Here is a 21,377-nt window from a genome sequence, read left to right as displayed (position 1 = left end):
ATTCGGCTTCATAGTTCTCTTGTCGTCTCGAGGGTGGCCGCATAATGGCCGGTGGATTTACTCGGGAAGGTTGTCGTGTGGCCTGCTCACGCCGAGGCGGAAAAGCTTGATGGTCGCGGTCAATCTCTAAGCGTTCTGCCAAAGGACTGGCTCCTCGGCTAGCTTGGGGATGGGAACTTTCTCCTGCTCTCCAGACGTTGGATCTGAGCGGCATCTTGTTTATCCGATTGACGCCTAGGCTGAGAGGCCTTTGCGGAGCCGTCCTTTCAGTGTTATAGATCAACAAGTTCCTTCGTATTTCATCCTGCAACGTGGTTCATTTGTTGTTGGAACCTTGCTTGGATTTCACGCAGCGATCCTACCGAGACGGGCAAGTCCAAATTTTCATCCAGCACGGCGTCCCTGCCGCTGGGACTTAGATGACCGCCTGGTGGAGGTGCCTCGACGTCTGGTTCCTCCTCAACAATTACCTTGGACTCGGCGCGGTGTGCTTCCAGCATTGGCGACTCGATTTGCTTCCTCTATATGGTGTTGACTTCTTTCTCGGGGTCGTCGCTCCCCTGATTCACCATTGTATTCTTCACCTTCAGATTGCGGTTCGGCCATGATATTATACCTCTCCACAGACGGCGGCAAATGTTGTGGGGTCTTTTGTGGTGATGACGTGTCACGCGTTCCTCGGAGGTATCAAGTATGCGCTGGCACGACCTTCCTGCAACCTACAAAACAAGAATATTCCCGTAAGAATATTCCCTCCGATGCCTAAGTAAGTATAGGCTAGAGAGAGAAGTAAATTTTAGAGAGAAGGCATAGCAAAGATAGTTTAAGGTAGGTGGGAATGAATTGAATGCCCCTTTTACCTTGGGATCTGAACTATTTGTAGGGCTAGAGTTTCTTGGGAATTGATCCCATAACCCTAGCTGCAGGATTGGATGTTCTCAGAGATTGGAACACGTGTCCAATAGTAGGAGGTTTGATTAGACCTGATAGACCCCTTAAGTTTGGGCTTTAATCAGGGATAACTTGGCATTTTTACCAAGCAAGTGGACCTCTTGAGCCTAAGTAATGAACCCAAGGCCTGTATGAATTTGGGGTAGGCTTGAGTTGGCCACTCAGGTTATATGGCCCATTGTGGTGATACACCAAGACCACATCAGGACATGTGTCTGTTTAGAAAATGCCTTATAGGGCAAAGGGTGCCTTTCTGAGTTGGGCCTGCCTTTCGAGCTATCATAAGAACGCCATATGTCACCTTTTAGTTTAGGCCACATCAATATTGAAACTTGAAATTTGTAAATGGAGTTTGGAAGATCATTCGAGGGGGGGTTCAAGTATGAAATCCCCTCAAAGATTACTCCTTTTGAGGAATTTCCTAATTCTAGTGAGTATTAACATCACAAGAAAATTATAGGATTAGTAAACTTAAAATGAGAAAGGTAGTAAATTGGATCTGAAGAGTCCTCGAAAATTTACCTAGATTTAGGTGTTGATTGATTTCCAAGATTGGACTCCCAAATTGTTTAGGACTTTAGAACATTGAACTTTTATTTGAATAGTGTTTGTATGAGAGTATTTTGTAGAGATTTTAGTTGAATGTTGATAGATTTGAAGCTTGAATATTGAAGAATTTAAAGATTGGATTTTAGAGAGTTTTGAAATAGGCAAAGCTTCGCTGCTCAGACTTGAATGATTCTTGCCCCTTTTGTTCGTGGAAAAATGGGGTTATTTATAGGAAACATTTCTGAGATTAGGGAACATCAGAGACAGGCGTTGGCCTTGCGCCAGGCGCAGGTACACGTGGCACAGGACAGCTGGTACATGCCAGCGCGCCACTTTTTCCCTTTTGCGCGTTTTGGCGGTTAGCAAAAGATGCTCTGTGTACCTTATCCGTCCTTTTGGTTGGAGGTTAAGGCATGGATATTTATGTATTTAAAAGAGATATTTTTGAGGAAGCTTCTTGAGAATTCTGATTTGTACGGGTTTCGCCCGGTTTTACAGGTCGACGCTCGAAATGCTCGGTTTTGGGGTCGGCAATCGAATTTGACTTTCCTTATATGATTTTGAGTGGAAAAGTGCCACAGAGAATGACGGTGGCATCATTTTCTTGAAATTGAACTTTGATTTTGAAATTGTATTTTGGAAATGTGTTTAGGACTGAATTGGAACCTGAGGTTAGGATTTGGGCCCAAGGTTTGTATCTTTGAATTGGAAGTTCGGAATAGAAATTGAACTTGGGAATTTTGTGTATTTGAATTATGAATTGGAGTTGGATTTTTGGATTTAGAATGTGATTGGATTTGAATTGTGTTTGCTTTGAGATTTGTACTTGAATTTTGAACGAAAGTTCAGAGTTGAATTGAATTATGTCCTTTGCAACTGGTCGCTTGTACTTGGAAATAAATCGCCAAAATCTATTGGAGGTATCATCATTGGACTCTAGGGGAGACACAAATTTGGTGTCTACAGAAGCCCCCACTTTGATTAAGCTTTCGGTTAGGAAAGCGCAAGTCAAAGTATTTCGAAAGGGATGGAGAATGGTCAAGATGCTCTGTAATCAAGACCATTCTTAGTACGTCGGTACCTGCTATAAGACAAGCGTTAGAAAAAGGATAGAGTCTACCTCTGTGCGGCTTGACGAATCTGATCTTTGTATAGATTGTATTGATTTTCCGCCTTTGACTTAGAACGGAGCTTGGCATCGAAAATTTTGAATCTCACATTTTGAATTTTGTACTTTGAAATTTTGAATCTTGAATTTTGGATACCCGGAGTGAATCCGCTAGGTTTTCGTACGTGCTTGAAGTGTCGTCTAAGGCTTGATCCGCTGAGGAACGTATCACCTGGGGAAAGAATTTTTAACTGACTCTTTGGATTTTGAATTTCTTTGGACTTTCCCGGAGCTTGGGTCGGCTGGGAGTATGAGGCTTAAAAATGCTTTGCACTTTTGAACTTCCTGGAGCTTGGGTCCGCTGGGATTGTTGTATTGAAGAATGTATATTAGCCCTTTTGAGGTTTGAACTGTTGAACCTTGTGGATGTTTTTAGAACTTGAGCCTTTGAAGTTTGTACCTTTAATTTTGTACTTGGGAACTGTAGATGCCTTGCTCGGTTAGAGATTATAGAACTTGAATTTAGAATCTTCGCGCGTACTTTGAATCTTGTACTTAGACCTTGTAGATGGCTACTTCACTGGGGACCTTTATGGGTCTTGTATAAGAATAGGCTTGAATAGCCTAAACGTTGGTGTAGAATTTGAATGCTAGCTTAGGCATGGATAGCCTAGGCGTTGATGTTGTCTTTGAATAGTCTTTTGCAATAGAAGTCCCTGGCTAAACTTGTACTGCCATTGGGGATGTTAGGATTGCTTTGTATAGACTTAGGATATTCTATATTGAATTGACTATGCTAGTCGGCTTTGTACATCTGTGACCCTTCTGTCGGGGATGATGGTGCTCTTGATTTCGAACTAGGCTTAGGATTACCATAGGTTGCATTGACTCTAGATAGTCAATCTTTAAGGTAGGCTCCGCGTAGCCTCTTGAACATAAGCTCTTAATAGCCTTTTGTACTTGAAGAGGCTTTAAACAACCTTTTTACATTTGAAGAGGCTCTAAACAGCCTTGGCATTGAAGAGGCTCTGGATAGCCTTTTTATACTTGAATAGGCTCTGAATAGCCTTTTTGTATTTGGAGAGGCTCTGAATATCCTTGGCATTGAAGAGGCTATGAATAGCCTTTTGTACCTGAATAGGCTACGAACTACCTTTTTGTATTTGAAGAGGCTCTCAATGGCTTTTTACTTGTACAAATCCTGCAAGATAGCGAGATCATAGCTTTGCCTTAGGGTTTTGAAGCTTTTGCATTTGGATATCGGATTCTTTGGATATTTGTATTGCTCTTGGATATTGTATTTTCGAAATGGGTTTGGAAAAAGGTTTGAAATTTGAAAAGGCTTGAAAGGTTTTTGTACTTTGTATTTGTAGGGTTTGAAATTTTGATCTTGTACTTGGAAAAGGCTCGGATATTTGTTGTGTGGTTTTTTTTTCATGTAAGGTTTAAATTGAACAGGTATGCGTTGTGTGTGAATTGAAATTTGAGGCTAAATGTTTGCATGCAAACTGAAAAAAAAATTGGCATGAAAAAATTTGCCCCATTTTTTGGAGACATGATGGACATGTTATCTCACTATAAGCCCCCACTTTGACTGGGGTTTTTAGGTTAGAAAAAAGCGTAAGTCAAAGTATATTCGACTCTTGTGGATGCAAATGTTGACTCGACTTAAGACTCCGATCTAGGACTTGAACTTGACTCATGCATGATTTTTGAAATGCCCTTTGACTGACTTGGACTCGAAACTTGGAAGACTTATAATTTGACAAACTTTGAAGATTGAACATTGAATGTGTGTGCTAATGTATCTAAGAGCAAGATGTTTGATGGGAGTAAAAACCCGATACACAGTCGCTTTGAGACAACAAAGAAAGGTTGTGATGAGTTGTCACTTAAACTTGGAAATCTTTGACTCATGCGGTTTTGACGCTTCGAATGCTTTGAATTTTCTTTGCTTTGAAAGATCCGTGATGTGCTTGGACAAATGGTGCTCGTCTGGCGCCGTTGGGTGTGACAGAAGCCCCCAACAAGACATGAGTGAATGAGACCTTAGATCTTGAATTTATATGCACTTACTCGATTTTGAACTTAGGATTCCATGTAAGGGTCCTAGATGAAGGGCGGTCATATGTCCGTAGCTCTGAAGTGTGTGAAATGTGCAATGCAGTTGATGATACTAAGGTTGGATGTAAGTTTTGAAATGGAGTTAGGAAAATTGAATTTTGAAAAGGTGAGCCATGATGGATTGGCTCATGAGGCTGGGTAGGTCCTGATGCGAGTTTAAGCCCCCAGTCTAGCTCTAATGGTTAAGGGATGAGAATTGGAAAACCTTTGAATGGTCGTCTTTCGCATAATCATCATGTTCTTTCTTCATATGCGGCGCACAATCATCATATTCTTTCCTCGTGTGCGAGTTATCTGAATTTTTTTTCTTGATGTTTGAATTTTGAAATTATTTTTTTTGAATTTTGGAAATGGGCTTTGAAATTGAAGTGGTTGGGCCCTACGAGAGGTTGCCTACGTATCTATGGTGGAATCAGGCCGTACATAACTCTTGGTTTTGGAAATTTTGCAATTGATTTCGACACCTTTGATTGGACACCTCAATTCAGCTTTGGAGGGTTGTTACCAGGCTAGGTTTTGATAGATGTATGGGATATAGGTCCAGGTTCTCGCCCCAGGCTTGATTTTGATGCTTTGATCTTGGATATGGCCATGTCAGGTTCTGGCACTTCGATCCTTGAACTTTGAACTTTGAAACTTGGTTGTTGGAAATTGAATCTTGAATGCTTGCCTCTTCAGTTTTCGGCAACTTTGAATCTTGTATGTGTGCCTCTTCTTCTTTTGCACTTTTCAACTTTGAATTATGAACGCTATATTCTTGAACTTGATGTTGTAATTCTTCTCCTCGTCCCAAGGATAGGGCAAGGTAGGTTGAATAGAAAGGATTTTTGTAAGGTAGTTTTGTAATGTTGTTTTGTGATGCTTTTTGTATGGTTGATTTTGAAAAGAGGGATTGAATTCCCCGTTTTTATTTGAAGGGTGCTTTTGGAATGTTTTGGGCTTGCCGTATATCACTGGCGCTTCGGTGCCTTGAATGAATTGCAAAATTTCGAGCCCTTTTGAAAAGATCATTTTAACACATGCTTTTTTGTAAAGACGATCAAGTTAGGTAGTAAATTCTCATGTTATTGAATGGAAATTAAAAATTCATACATGGAGGTCCTAGTGCTAGACTTGTAGGGTAAGCTTAGAAAAACATTAAAAAGGACATAGAATCCTGAGCTAGACTCGAGTTTGCGCGCTTGCGGCTTTTTCAGTCATCATCATTGTTGGAACTAGGAACCATTAGTCACAATTTCCTCTGGCTCGCTTGCCGGGTCATAACTGAGTTGATCATCATTGTACGGGTCCTCTTCACTGTCAGCCCCGAGCTCATTGTCTTGGTCATTTTCGATATCGACCCCAATGTCGTAGGCCCTTTTGAAAGTTTCGAGGCCCAAATAGACCATATGATTCGTGTACTTTGGAAGGAGACTTGCAATGAATGTTTTGGTCAGCTTCTTCTCTGAAGGCCTTCATACTATTTAGGAAACAACCTTTCTCCACTTGTTGAGGTAGGCGGTGAACCCTTCTTGATTGTCCTGCCGAAGCACTTCCAACTCACGTAGAGTTGTTTGAAGTTCAATGTTAGGCTTGTGTTGGCTCATGAATGCTTGAGAGACACCTTCCCAAGTATTGGTGTCTTTGTCCTTGAGAGAGTAGAACCACTTTTGACAGGCTGGCTCTAGTGACATGGGGAATACAACTGGGAAGAGTTCAGGATCAACCCCCTTGATGGTCATTACAGCTTGAAAGTTTCGAAGATGGTATTTAGGATTGTCAATTGTGTTTAACTTTCGAATATCATTGGCGGAGAACTCTTTAGGCAAGTTCATCCTCCCGTTGAATATATCATTAGTAGAGGTGTCAAAGTAGTGCTCATTGTTGGTGACCTTGTTCACCAAGCCCTCAATTTTCTTTGTTATGTTTACCCTAGAATGCTCAGTTTTGACTGCTCTTAAGCGAGTATCAACCTCTTCGAACATGGTGGTGATTTTGGCCACTGCCGCCATGAGTTCATGGAACTGCTCAACTGTTGCCATTGTTGTTTGAAATTGATGGAGATGCAAGGACTAGTGGAGCTTGACCCAACCTCTCCCTTTGTTGCCTAAGCCAAAGAGTTTCTTGAAGCCTAGACACAGTGACGGGCACTTAGGTGAACAAATGCAGAATACACGACTCATAACAATTCAAAACATAGACAATGGACACATCAAATGCAAATACATGCTTTGAACTAGAAGACTTTTAAGCACCACTCCACTAAACTCGGGATTTTGGATTTTGTATTTACAGCTATTTTGGGGATTTCAACCCTTTCGAAAATTTGTATTTGAAGTATTTTGGAGGGAATCTGAACCCATTTGAATATGGAAATTTGTTCCAGGATTTACAATCCGTTGAAACTATTTTAGAGGAATTTCAACCATTGGATTTGTACTTTTATTTTGGATTTGCAACCCATTGGAAATATTTCAGAGGAGTTTCAATCTAGTTGAATCTTGTACTTGTATCGGGGTTTGCAACTTGTTGGAAATATTTCAGAGGAATTTTAACCTATGGATTTTGTACTCGTATCGGAATTTGTATCGGAATTTGTACTTGTATCGGGATTTACAACTCGTTGGAAATATTTGGAAAGGAGCTTCATTCTTTTGTGGAGGCTACCTTCTTGGAATATTTTAGAGGAATTTCAACCCGTTGGATTTGGAAATCCAATTAGTATTATTTCTAGGGATTTTCAACCCATCAATAGAACTGGTGATATTTCAAGGGAATTTCAACCCATTGGGTTTGAAATTTGATTTTGTATTTATTTCTAGGGATTTTCAACCCATGAGAAATGAAATTGGATCTTGTATTATTTCAAGGGAATTTCAACCCGGCAGTAGAACTTGGAATATATCAAGGGAATTTCAACCCATTGTAGAATTTGGAATATTTCAAGGGAATTTCAACCCATTATAGAATTTGGAATATTTCAAGGGAATTTCAACCCATTAGGAATGTTTTGGAATTTGTATTATTTCTAGGGATTTTCAACCCATTGGAATCGTTTTTGGAATTGGTATTTGAAAGTGATGGTAGATAAGAATTTTGTAGTTTGAACATTGAATTTTGACACTTGAGCTCGAATTGACAATGGAATTTGGAATCCGACAAGAGAAGTTTGAAATAGAAGATGAGATTTTAAATTTGGAAATTGAAGAATTTGGGATTTTTGGACTCGAAATCCGGCATTGTGCCGCCATAAGTTTTGGGCTTTTAAAGTCGGATTTGGAACTTGATTTTGAAAGGTTTTGAGTAAGGGCTTCAAAATTGGACATTTTAAATTAGGTTTTTGTTCATAGAACTTGGATTTGGAAACTTTGACTCGAAAATCCGGCATTATAACGCCGTTGGATTGGATTTTTGAAATTTGGATTTGGAAGCTTGACTCGAAAATCCGGCATTATGACGCCATTGGATTGGGTTTTTGAAACTTGAATTTGGAATTTTGACTCGAAAATCCGGAATTATGACGTCGTTGGATTGGGTTTTTGTAATTTGAATTTGGCATTTGTGTGTGAGGCGTGTTTAGGGGTTTTGAATCAATGGGAGTGGCACTCCTAGAAGACCCTAAATCGGCGATTTAGATGCATTAGGTTTGGATGATGCTCCTAGGGGTTAGGTTTCCTAGTTGGATGCTAATGGTTTTGGCAAAGCTAGAACTCGAGGTTAGCCATTCACGCGTGCAAAGACGCCCACACAATGCACAAATAACACTTTCTCACACTAGCATGAACATGAATGCGACATGCAAAGTTCTCAACCTAAGGTCGGTCTAAGTTTTGTATGATGCAAGTGGTTGGCTTGGGTGTCAAAAGGGTCCTTGACTAAAAGGCGGATCAAACAACAATGGTTTCACCTCCACCAAGGGGACGTGTTTGTTAGCAGACGACTTCCATGCTTGACGTCATGAACGTCAAGCAAATATCAAGTTTCGGTAGGCTCGGGAATGGTCAGACACTTTGGTCAGGAACTGTATAAAGAATGACCATTCCGTTACCCCCGGGGCTAGCCCGAATGTAGAACAACTTCATGTTGGGCAAGGTAGAAATTTGTTTTGCACAAATAGTATTTTCGAAAATATGCATGACATGCCTAAAATCACAATTGTATTTGATTGTACTTGAAAAGTTTACCTTTCGGCGTTCGTTCTCGAAGTTTGGGAGCGCTCTTTCGAAGTTCAAAATCTGAGCTAAACTCCCACTCGAACATTTGGGCAGAATGGGCAACCAGCCACTGGAAGCCACTATGCTGAAAGCATGCAGCAGTGCCAGACGCAGGGCTTGCGCCCAGCGCTATTGCTGACATCCAGAACTTGGGCGTAGCAGTGGCACATTTCTCATAAGTTTCTCGTATACTCGAATTTGAATTTTAGAACTCCCCAGTGGATTCACCGGATTGTAGGTGGTGTTTTTTTGTATAGGATTATCCCTACGGCTTTGAAATTTTGAAACTTGAAGGAGTCGCCACCAAACATTTTAAGGGTCGGGTCCGGTTTGGAAGGACCAAAAGATGACTCTTTTGGATAAGGAATTGAATCTTGAACCCGAATATGTGAGATTCGGGTGCGGGAACGAACCGCTTATTTTGGAAAGCTTTAAAAATACATTCGAATACAAGACAAGAATCGTTTTCGTGAAATCCTAATCATGGGACTAGGTTGAATCATGCATTTTAGAACATTGAAATTGCTACTTGTACGTGGTCACTTTGCTATAAAGTTAATTAAGGGAACCTACAAGCGTGATGTAACCTTTGTATATTGTTGTATTTATCATGTGGGGTGATGAAAGCAATAAACACGTAAAGCATCATCACAAATAGGAATTATTGAAATGCGTACAACACCGTATAGGTGCAAAACCACATCACCTTAAAAAGGTGAGTAAAGGGTGCGGAATTGAAATTGCAAGCATAGGAAATAAAGGTGCGATATTGAAAGTGCGTTATTGAAATCACGATAATGAAAGTGCGATATTGAAATTGCGGATATTGAAATGACGGTATTGAAATTGTATTATTGTATTTGAAATCCGAACGCCAAACAACTACTTAACAATAAGTGTGTCCAACATGGATTCTGTAGGGGGTTTTATTTTTCCCGTTTCCTACAAGGGGGGGTTTGAGCCGGCTCGTTTAGAGAACCGTTTGAAATTTTTGCACCTCGAAGGAGTCGCCACCAAACTTTATTTAAGGTCTTGTTTGGAAAGACCGCAAATGACTCTATTTTTGGATAAGGCCTTGAATCCTTGAAACGGATGGGTGAGATCCGGGCTCGGGAACGAAAATGCTTATTCGGCGAGCTTTAGAAATATTCAAGTACGTTGGCACAACATTAGTTCAAAAATAAACCCTAGATTAGACTATGTGGGTTCAAGTTTAGAGCAAAATAGAATTTCTAATTGAACGGTGGTCACTTTGCTTTAAAGATTGATTTAAGGAACCTAAGGCCGGTTTGTCCAAAAATATCTTTGTTAAGCGTGATGTAACCTTTGTATTTTGTTGTATTTAGCATGTTGGTGATGAAAGCGATAAAGCAACATCACAATACTAAATAAAGTGCGGAATTAGTAAATACAAGACCCCCTAGAAAAGGACTAGGGAGTAGGTCCACATTGCCTAGAAATGGACTAGGCAAGTAAAGATGCGGAATTGAAAGTGCGGAATTGAAATTGCGGTATTGAAAGTGCGGTATTGAAAGTGCGGTATTGAAAGGTGCGATATTGAAATTGCAATATTGAAAGGTGCATAATTGAAATTTGTACTTGGGCACATGAGATTCGAACGCCAAGCGGCTCCTTAAAAATAGGTGCGCCCGACACGAATTCAAAGCCAAAAATCTCAACTTGAGAGAGGTTGCTCAACCCAAGTATCCTAGATTTTGCATATTAAACTTGAAATTCAAAGCTTGAATATTGAAATGTTTGAACTTGAAATGATTGAAATGTTTGAACTTGAAATGATTGAAATTTGAACTTGAGATGATCCTAGTTTAGGGAAATAACTATGAATAACCCTAAACATGGCAAGATCTTTGAAAATTGAAGACTTGAACTTGTATATTGAAAATGGAGTTTTGAATCTCAAATGACTAAACCTTTAAATGTTAAAAGGTGTTATCTTTGATTACCCCATGTTCGATGGTGATTCTAGCCCAAGAGATGATTGTAAACAACTTGGACATCCTTGAATCTTTGAAAATTGTATTTTGTATTTTGAAAAAGTTTGTATTTTTGGAAAACATGTGTGATTGTTGCAAGTGGTGTTTTTTATTGATTAAAAACACCAAATTGCTAATCACTTAGAAATCAAAGCAACATAGTAGATTAGAATGGGATTCGGATTTACCTAGTTAGATTTAGGCAAGATCTCCCAATCGCTTTGGAATTTTAGGAATTTTGTATGTGTTTTTGAGGAGTTTTGAGTTGTCTTTTGAGACGCGATGTCGAAATTACGACGTTGTATTGTTGTGCTCCCCCTTTTTTCGATGGAAATGAGGGGTATTCATAGGAGGGAATGGTGCAAAACGCCAGCACCCAAAGCAAGAACGGGGAATCGTCCTTGTTTCGTCTTGTAGCGTTGTACCTGTTGTACTAATTGTACTAGGTTTGGCGTTTTGTATTTTCTTGGAGGTTAAGGCATCGTTTAGCGTCTAAAAACAAGCCTTTCTCGGGTTTTTGAATTCCGGTTTTACGGGACGGGGCCCGGCATGCTCGGTTTTGTGGGTCGACGCCCGAATTTGACTTTCCTTATATGATTTTGAGTGGAAAAGGCCTACTAAAAACAATGGGATGGTCTACTAGTTGAGATTGTACTTGTATTTGGAAAGTTGTATTTTGTTCCGAGAACCGGGAGGGGAACGGTCTTGGGGTTTGGATTTTGGACCTTGGATTTTGGAGGTGTCCTTAGCAATTGGGATTTCCGCCTAGATTTATTCCAATCATCTAACAAGGATAATGGTATCGTCATCATCCTAAAGGGGAGTCACAAATTAGGTATCTACAGAAGCCCCCACTTTGACTGAGCGTTCGGTTAGGAAAGCGCAAGACAAAGTATTTCGAAAGGGACGGAGAATGATCAAGATGTTCCGCAATCGAGACCACTCTTTGTACGCCGGTACCTGCATAAAACAGGCGTTAGAAAAAAGGATTGAGTCTACCTCGGTGCGGTTGGTGATGACTCCGGTTTGTACTTGTACTTCTCCGCCTTCAGTTCAGGACGTAGCCTGGCATCGAAAATTTGAATCTTGAATTTTTGAATACCTGGAGTTAATCCGTTGGGGATGTTCTTTGCTGGGGATAAGAGCTTTTTACTGGCCCTTAGATTTTTGAAATTTCGATTGACTTTCCCGGAGCTTGGGTCCGTTGGAGTTGAACGCCTGAGTCGTTGTATTTTTTGGACTTTGTATTCTTGAAAAATTCATTTGTTTGTATTTGGAGATACAGGTGTACACCCGTATTTTTGATGGATGGTTCGATGCGACGTTTGATGCATGGTGCGGAAGACCGTAGTAGCAAAGGACGTGCAATCATCACGGGAGACCGCGCGCGCTGCAGATTCACGCATGCAGAAGGGGAGCGCAGTGCGCTGGGGCGGTGCTTGGCGCGGGGCTGAGCTATAAAAGCTCCCCTTGCCGTGCCATTTTGAGGCACATCTTCTTGAATTCTTTGCTCTTTCTCTCTCAAAGGTCGATTAAGCTCTTCCGTTGATCTTGTTCTTGCCTCGTCCATGTAAGTTTTTCATGTTTTTGCTTATGAAATACTCTAGGATTGAATGTAGTTTTAATTTTTCTCGTACTTTGAAATGATGCTCGTATGCTTTAGCTTCTTGAATCTTGTAGAAAACTGTTTGATAGCCACTTGAACTTGAACTGTTGGAACTTGTACCTTTGAATTTTTTGAACTTGCATTTGCTTCGGCATGGATAGCCTAGGCGTTGATGTAGAACTTGAATACCTGCTTCGGCGTGGGTAGCCTAGGCGTTGGTGTAGGAATTGAATACCTGCTTCGGCGTGGGTAGCCTAGGCGTTGGTGTAGGAATTTGCATCTTGAACTAGAGGTCCACTGGGGATTGTTGTTTCGAATCTTTTGACTTTGTATAGGCCTCGTCACCCTCGGAGGAAGCTCGCTGAATCATCTGTGGTTCGAGCTGCCGAGGAAGACGCTTCGGATGATGAAGCGGCTGCAATAAATGCGCCAGGTGGGGGTATGGTTCCCCGAGATGCACCCGCTTTCCTTGGTACTGGTTGGATCCCTTCCGACCTGGTGTTTCTTCCGGATTGGCACTTGTCTCAGCGGCCTCGCGCTGGCATGCTGAGTCTTGTATTGTGTCTTGGGTTTGTACTTTGTAATTGTATAGGTCTTGAGCTAACTCGTTCACCTGTAGGCCGATGGAAAGCCGTTCCGTACTTACTGGTCCTTGGTGGAGGTTCAGAGGGCCTTTAAAGCTCTTCGTGATGATGAGGAGGCTATGGAGATTTGGTCACAGACGGGCCTGGCCGATTTCTGGCGCACCGGGAGGTTCTTCGAAGAGAACCGGGATTAAAAACCGTTTGTGGGCTTTGCTAGAGCGGTGGTGGGATACCACCAACACTTTCCACATGGCATGGGGGGAGATTACTATTACCCCTCTTGAATTTGCTATGATTACAGGTCTTCCTTTTTCTGAGAGGAATGTGACCTTTGATTCTGAGCTGACGTGGCGCTCGGCCGCTGCCAGGGACTTGCTCGGCCCTGTTGTTGACTTGTCTGATGATGATGCTCACGCTTCCGTGAAGGTGATTGTGGAGGCTATCTGTGGTGGGGGTGTGTCCGTGGAGCAGAGGGTTAAGTTTTTACTCCTAGCCTTGGTGAGCAGAGTGATGGCACCGAGTAGGAACAGTCGGGTGCACATCAAATTCTTGTCCGCTTTGCGGGACTTTGGAGCTGTTTTGAGCTATAACTGGGGCGGCTTGGCATACAACCACCTTTTGTACGAGATGAAGCGGGCCTCCCGGACTGCAATGGGGAGTGACCCGAGCATGGCTGCTCTGTGGAGCGTGCTGGAGGTATTTGAGACTCCTTGTACTTTGTACTTTGTACTTGTATGCTTGTATTTTGAACTTGACTGATGTTTTTCTTGTTCCTTGAAAGATTTGGATCTATGAGCACTTTCCGACTTTGGCGCCGGAGCGTACTAGAGATGCGGCTTACCCGTATGTTGCCTCTTGGATAGGAGCGGTGCGCGTTGGTGCGTCTCTGGCGGCTTCTCGCATGGCTTGGAGAGTTCTATCCGCTGAAGATGTAATCTTTTGTACTGTTTTGCTTTCTTGTATTTGTATTTGTACTGTTGCTTGAGTTGTTTGCTTTGCAGGTGGTATGGCGTCCTTTTGCCAACGCGGTTGTACCTTTCTCGGCTGCTCGTGCCCATTTCCTGTCTGGGCGGCGGGTTTTGCTTCCAGGGGTGTACCACCATATGTGGTATCTGGGGGAGCGAGTGTCCCTTCAACACCATTCGGGGGATAGGTTTGTCCCGAAGGATCCACCGGAGTCCATGCTGGCTCTGGATGAAGATCTTACCCGACTCTACGCGGAGGCTACGGGCGAGGCTGTTTGCCGCTCTTGGAGGGAGCTTGTACACAGGAAGGGTAGCTATGATGACTTCCTTTGGAGGTTGGCCCCACCAGTACGCTTCGTACTGCCGGTGAGCTTTTGAACTTTGTATCTTGTATTCTTGTATTCTTGTATTCTTGTATTCTTGTATTCTTGTATTCTTGTATTGATTGCATGATTGTATGATTGTATGATTGTATGATTGTATGTAGGAGGAGGAGGTTGATCCTGAGGACATTCCTCATGCTGATAGGATCCTCCGCTATGAGAACTCGGACGAGGAAGAGGTGGTAGAGACCATTCCTTGGGCTTCTCCTCCGCACCGGAAATTATATGATGTTGTACCTGAGCATTACGCCCCTGTAAGTACTGCTGCATTTTTGAAACAGTTTGTAACTTTGTATGGGAAAATTGATCTTGAACTTTGTATGCAGGCGCCTCGGGTGAGAGTACGTCGCTGGATGCTCTTGCTTGATTCTTGGAAGAGGCAGTGTGCCAAGCTGACCCGGAAGATTTCTGGCCGGAACAGAGAGGTACCTCACTTGATCTTGAAACTTGTATTCTGGAAATTCGAACTGGGAAGTTGATTCTTGAAATTTTAATTTGTATAGGAGCGCCGTCGAGACCGTAGAGACTCTGTTGACAGAGAGCCTCAGGCGGAGACGTCCTCGGGACAGGAGGGACCGAGCTTGGAGCTGGGACAGGGGGTCCGGTGCTGGTGCTCATCAGAGGCATTCTGATGCTGAGCGGGGAGCTTCCCCTTTTGTACATGTTGATCCCACCAGGCATTCATTTGGGGGTGCTAGCGATTCACGGCCCTTTGTTCCTCCTTCCGGTTACTACTTCGAAGGAAGTGGCCCTCAGCCTTGGGGTGCAGGTTCATGGGCTTGCTATGCGGAGATGGAGAGGATGCGCCAGACACAGATGTTTGGGTCATACCCGTATATGCCGATGCCGCCGCCTTATCAGTATTCCTCTTCTCAGCAAGGAGTTCATCCCTCCACTGGCACACTTCGTATTTCGGAGGAGGATCCTAGTACCCCTGGGACGGAGCTGGATCGGGAGCTGGAGCGCCTTAGGACGCGAAACAGGGACAAGGGGCCTGTGGTTGACGTCACCGCTGATGATGACTCAGACTGACCCTGCATAGTAGCGAGTTCCAGCTTGCCTGGGTTGATTTTGTATAGGCTGAATTGTAGTATATTTGAATGGATTGAAACTTGGATTTTTGTATGGTTTGCATGGCTTTGAACTTTGAATTGGTTTGTAAAATTTGGAGATTGGTTTTTTTGTATGTTTGAATGCTTGAGATTGTATGCGTTGTGTGTGCCTTGAAATTTTGTAGGTATATGCATGCATGATAATTTTGCAAAAAATTTGAAAAAATTTGCCCATTTTTTCGGGTGTATATACCCACTATAAGCCCCCACTTTGACTGAGGTTTTTGGGTTAGGAAAAGCGCAAGTCAAAGTATATTCAACTTTTGCTAATGCACATGCAGACTCGACTTAGGACGCCGATCTAGGACTAGAATGCTTGAATTTTGAAAAATTGACCCGAAATCTGCCCGAAGCGTTGATCCGGACTGCTTGAAGTTGCGCGGCTTGCGGCTTTGGAATCTTGAATAATGGAGGTTGTACTCTGCTGTCTGAAACACTAAAGAGTGTGTACTCGGAGTCATAAGAGAGGACGGTGGCCTCGTCCTTTGGTGCAGGCTCCCGGCGTCTGGCGCGGGCTTGGCGCCTGGCGCTTGTGGGCTGTTGTACAAGCCGACTCTTGTATAAATAGGGAGCTTGTTGGATCATTTCTTGCATCAATCCTTCCCTGCTATCATTGCATACTGCTTCCTCTCGAAAAGAAAAGAACGTATGGTTGTGTCCTTTGAAAGTGCCTTGAACTCGTGGCTTGGTTCGCTAGGCAAATTGGAGAAAATGGAGCTTGATGGCATGCATCTTGGGGTGCTCGTCTCTTTCCGGTTTGTAAAATTGGACTTGCACTTCATTCTTGCTGCTCTGGAGGCTTGGGACCCAAATCATCATGTCTTCCATTTTGGAAATAATGAGGTATGTCCCCTCCCTGAGGAATTTAGTGCCATATTGGGGTGGCCCTTGATGCTGGAGCCATGCATGCCTAGTGTTGAAGAACACTTTTTCTTGAGTTTTGAAAGGTATTTGGGCTTGAAGCCCCCACTTTTGAGTGCTGTTGTATATGGCAGAGGGGTGGATTTGTCCCTCTTTGTCACCTATTTTGCTGGGCTTTATGTTCCCAAAGTTTTTCGCCTGAGAGCCTTGAGTTTTTGTATATTCGCTCGCTTCCTCTTTTCGAAACAGGGGTTTGGCAATGGTGATGCCTCCCTAATAGAGATTGTAGAGCAGTTTGCTAATGGTCGGGACCCAATGCCGCTCGTGATTGGCGAAACATTGATGGGCCTTGATATGCTGAAGTCGGACCCCTCTTCTTTGCCATCGGGAAGTCCGGTGTTACTCCAAGTAAGGATCTGGAGCTCTCTTGTATATTTTTGTACTTGTATTTGAATTTTGAATGTTGAATTTTGAAATGCGCTTCTTGTATACTCCCCAAGGTTTGGCTTATGGAGAGGCTCATGTTGGTGGCACCACCGGAGAACATGGCGAGCTATAATAGAAAGGGTTTTACTGTGCGACCCACGTTGTATGGCCGGCTTTCATTGGATGAGTGGCGGTGTGCACTCTCTGGGATTGAATCTTGTATAAGGTGGGTAGTTCCTTGGTGGGGAATTGCTGCTATGAGACATGCCCCTGGTTCTACTACTTTGAGGGTGCCAAGCCTCACAATGCTGGTCTTCTACTCGCCTGCTTGAGTGGTGAGACAATATGGCTTGAAACAGGAGATCCCGGACTGTACTGAAGAGAACCCGAAACCTGTTGCGCTAAATGCAAGTCGACTTGAAGTTTGGAGGCGGTATTGGGTCGCCAAACCATTCTTGAGTATCCAGTTCCCACCTGAGTCAGTTACTCTATCTGCAGAGTATATTGTATGGATGAGAGGCCTAAGCCAGAGGGACATTTCTCTCTCCGGACCAGCTAGAGTCCGAGGTTCTAGAGCTAGACGTCCTGCATCAACTGACTATAAGGAAGGTGACGGGAGTGTGACCCATCCAGTACTTGACCGTTCGGAATCCAAAGGAGGTTCGTCTTCCTCCCGTCTTGGAAGGCTTGCAAGTTCCTTCTCCCGCCGCTTGGGCAAGGGGAAGATTGATGACTGATTGCGGGAGGAGCCAGGGGATAGTACTCAAGGTGCCAAGACTCGAGAGCATAGTCGCCAGTCCCTAGATCTTTTTACGCTAAATGTGTTTGTATTGCATTGCGGTGAATTGTGTTTAGAATGTGTTTGGAAGATGTGTTTAGAAAGATGTGTTTAGGAAGTGAAAAGGCTTTTGTACTTTGCTTCACTTGATCCTGACTTTGTATTTGAATTAGCTTTGAAGGCCTTAGGGCCAAATAAAGAGTTATTGTGTTAAATTCCGCTCGAACATGCTTTGCTTTGAATTGGCACATTTGGAATAAAAACAATAACAATTTTGAATTTTGAAATTTTATTTGATTTTTAGGATGCCCTTAATTGAGGAAATTTTGAATTTTTTGTATTAAAGTGGTCGGGCCTCGTGATGAGGTTGCCTACGTGTCCCGTTAGGGAATCAGGCCGGACGTAGTTCTGACTACCTTGCAAGACCTGAATTTGAATTCTTGAACTTAAACATGAAACTTAGACATAGAACTTCTTGAGTTGATCGAGGTTGGTAAGAGATCTGAATTCTGTTCCGTCGATGTCTGTTAGTTCGACTGCTCCCCCTGAGAGGATCTTCTTGACAATGTATGGGCCTGCCCAGTTGGGTTTGAATTTTCCCCTTGGGTCCATGGTGCTTTTGCGAAGGGCTTTCAGGAGAAGCTCGCCTTCCTTGATGTTTCGGGTCCTACCCTTTTGTTGAAATGTATGGCCACTCGGTGCTGATAGACTTGTACATGGTGAGCGGCGTGAAGCCGACGCTCGTCGAGCATGACCAGCTCGTCATATCTTGCTTGTACCCATGCAGCTTCTGGGATTTTGCTTTCGAGGACTATCCTTAGAGAAGGTATCTCCAGCTCGATAGGTTGTACTGCTTCCATTCCATAGACCAATGAGAACGGAATTGCACCAGTTGAAGTTCGAATTGAAGTTCGATATCCCCACAATGCGAAATGCAGCTTTTGGGGCCAGTCCTTGTAATTGGTAGTCATTTTCATGATGATGGTCTTGACATTCTTGTTGGCTGCTTCGACTGCCCCCTTGGTTTGTGGGTGATAAGGTGAAGAGCGATGATGTTGAATCTTGTACTCGGTGAATAGATCTTCACACTCTCCTTGAAAATGGGTTCCCTGGTCACTGATGAACTCGTGAGGAACGCCATATCTACATATGATGTTTTCTTGTATGAACTGGGCCACTTGCTTGGAACCCAATACTATGAATGATCTGGCCTCGACCCATTTGGTGAAATAGTCGATGGCGACCAGTATGAACTCATGACCCCCGGTGCCTGTTGGAGTGACTTTGCCGATGACGTCGATACCCCAGGCTGAGAATGGCCACGGTGATGATTGAGAGTATAGTAGTGATGGAGGAATGTGCTTCAGATTCGCAAACTTCTGACGCGTAGGACACTTCTTGACAAAAAAGTAGCAGTCCCGCTCGAGGGTAGTCCAATAGTATCGTGCCCTAATGATCTTGAGGGCTAGCATCTTCCCATTCATGTGGGTGCCACAGACTCCTGCATGTATGTTGTCCATGACTCTTTGAGCTTTATGCTTGTCAACACATCGGAGGTTAGGACCGCTAAGGGACCTTTTGTATAGAATGTCGCCTTCTATGACGAAATTGGCTGATTGTAGTCGTAGAGCCCTTCGATTCTTGCTTGAAAAGTGTGGGGGATACTCTGAATTTTGTAGATACCTTTGAATGTCTGTAAACCAAGGCTCATCTTCGTCTTGCTCGACGCTGTCAATAGCATGGACGTATGCTACTTCTTGACGGGTTTCAATTGTAAGTGGCCTTTCAGCCATGCTGCTTGGAATGTTGATCATTGAGGCCAGTTTTGCCAGTGCATCGGCGAATTGATTCTCCTCTCTTGGGAGGTATGTATGGCGAAGCTCTTCTATCTGTTCAGACAGTTGTTCGAGATAGGACTGGTATGGAGCTAAACTCTCGCTTCTTACTTTCCATTTGCCGAAAATTTGATTGATGATTAGGGAGGAATCCCCGTACACTCGAAGTTTCTGGACGCCTAGTGCTAAGGCGGCTTCCAGGCACATGATACATGCTTCATATTCTGCCGCATTGTTTGTGACGTTGAATTGTAGTTTTGCTGATATAGGAATGTGGGTGCCGTCTGGGGCTACTAGAATTACTCCAACACCACATCCGTTCTGATTGGAAGCACCGTCGAAATGCATTGACCAACTGTCATCACTGGTCATTAAGATTTGCTCGTCGGGTAAGTCGTAGTCTTCCTCTTCTGCCTCGACAGGACAGTCGGCTAGGAAATCTGAGACTGCTGAACCCTTGATAGATTTCTGTGGAATGTATTTGAGGTCGAATACTGCTATAATGACCGACCATCTGGAAAACCGCCTGTTGAGTGCTGGTTTTTCGAATAGATACTTGAGAGGATCCGCTTTGCTGATCACATGTTCTGTATGGGAGAGCATGTAGTGCCGTAGTTTCTTTGTGGCCCAAACCAAGGCGATGCTGAGTTTCGCGAGCAGAGTGTATTTGGTTTCGTACTCGATCATCTTTTTGCTTATGTAGTATACGGCGTTCTCTTTGCCTTCAATTTCCTGGGCAAGCATAGCCCCCACTGCTGAATCTGTGGTTGTGAGGTAGAGCCTGAGGGGAATCCCTGGCATTGCTGGTTTTAGTACTAGTGGGTTGGAAAGGTAGCTCTTGATTGTTTCGAATGCATGCTGACAATCGTCATCCCACACTTTGGGATCGCTCTTCCGGAGCTTTCGAAATTCGGTTCACAGATCATTGTGAGTCTTGAAATGAACCTGCTGATATATTGTAGTCTGCCGAGAAAACCCCGAATTTCCTTTTCATTCGTTGGTGGTTGCATCTCGAGAATCGCTTTGATTTTTGAAGGATCAGCCTCTATGCCTCGAGAGCTGATAACATATCCGAGTAACTTGCCTGACGTTACCCCGAATGCGCACTTTTGAGGATTGAGCCTCATGTTGTATTGTCTGAGCCTGTTGAAGAATTTTCGAAGTACTGAGGTATGCTCGTGCCGTTCTTTGGATTTGACAATCATGTCGTCGACATATACCTCAATTTCCCGGTGAATCATATCGCTCATGATAGCTGTGGATGTTCTTTGATAAGTTGCTCCGGCTTTCTTTAGTCCGAACGGCATAACTGTATAACAATATGTTCCCCACTGAGTGATGAAGGTTGTTTTCTCCATGTCCTCCTCTGCCATGGGAATCTGATTGTAGCCTGCATACCCGTCCATAAAAGATAGTAAGGCGTGATTTGCGGTGTTGTCGACCAAGATGTCGATGTGAGGCAATGGAAAACCGTCTTTAGGGCTGGCCCTGTTAAAATCCCTGTAGTCCACACACATTCGTACTTTGCCGTCTTTCTTTGGAACTGGGACAACATTTGCGATCCATTCTGGATATTTTTCTTCTCGAATAAACCCGGCCTCTAACTGCTTGGAGACCTCTTCTTGAATTTTGAGGGAAACATCTGGTTTCATGCGACGGAGTTTCTGCTTGATGGGTTTTGAACCTAGAATAAGGGGGATTATATTGAAGGAAATAGTGCCCTTGGTCCAAGTATGCATATAATATTAAGTCTAATAAATGCGGTTCAGTATTAATTAACAAGTTAATAAATTCAGTGAGATCAAGTGAGCTGAATGCCTAGCTAGAGGCCGCTTTAGTTCAAGTGGAATTAATGATATTAATCCACAGCTTACTCTTGACTGAACCCGTAGGGTCACACAAATAGTA

Source organism: Spinacia oleracea, chromosome 4 (assembly GCF_020520425.1).
Source record: "Spinacia oleracea cultivar Varoflay chromosome 4, BTI_SOV_V1, whole genome shotgun sequence".
NCBI classification, from domain to species: domain Eukaryota; kingdom Viridiplantae; phylum Streptophyta; class Magnoliopsida; order Caryophyllales; family Amaranthaceae; genus Spinacia; species Spinacia oleracea.
This window is presented reverse-complemented; position numbering follows the sequence as displayed.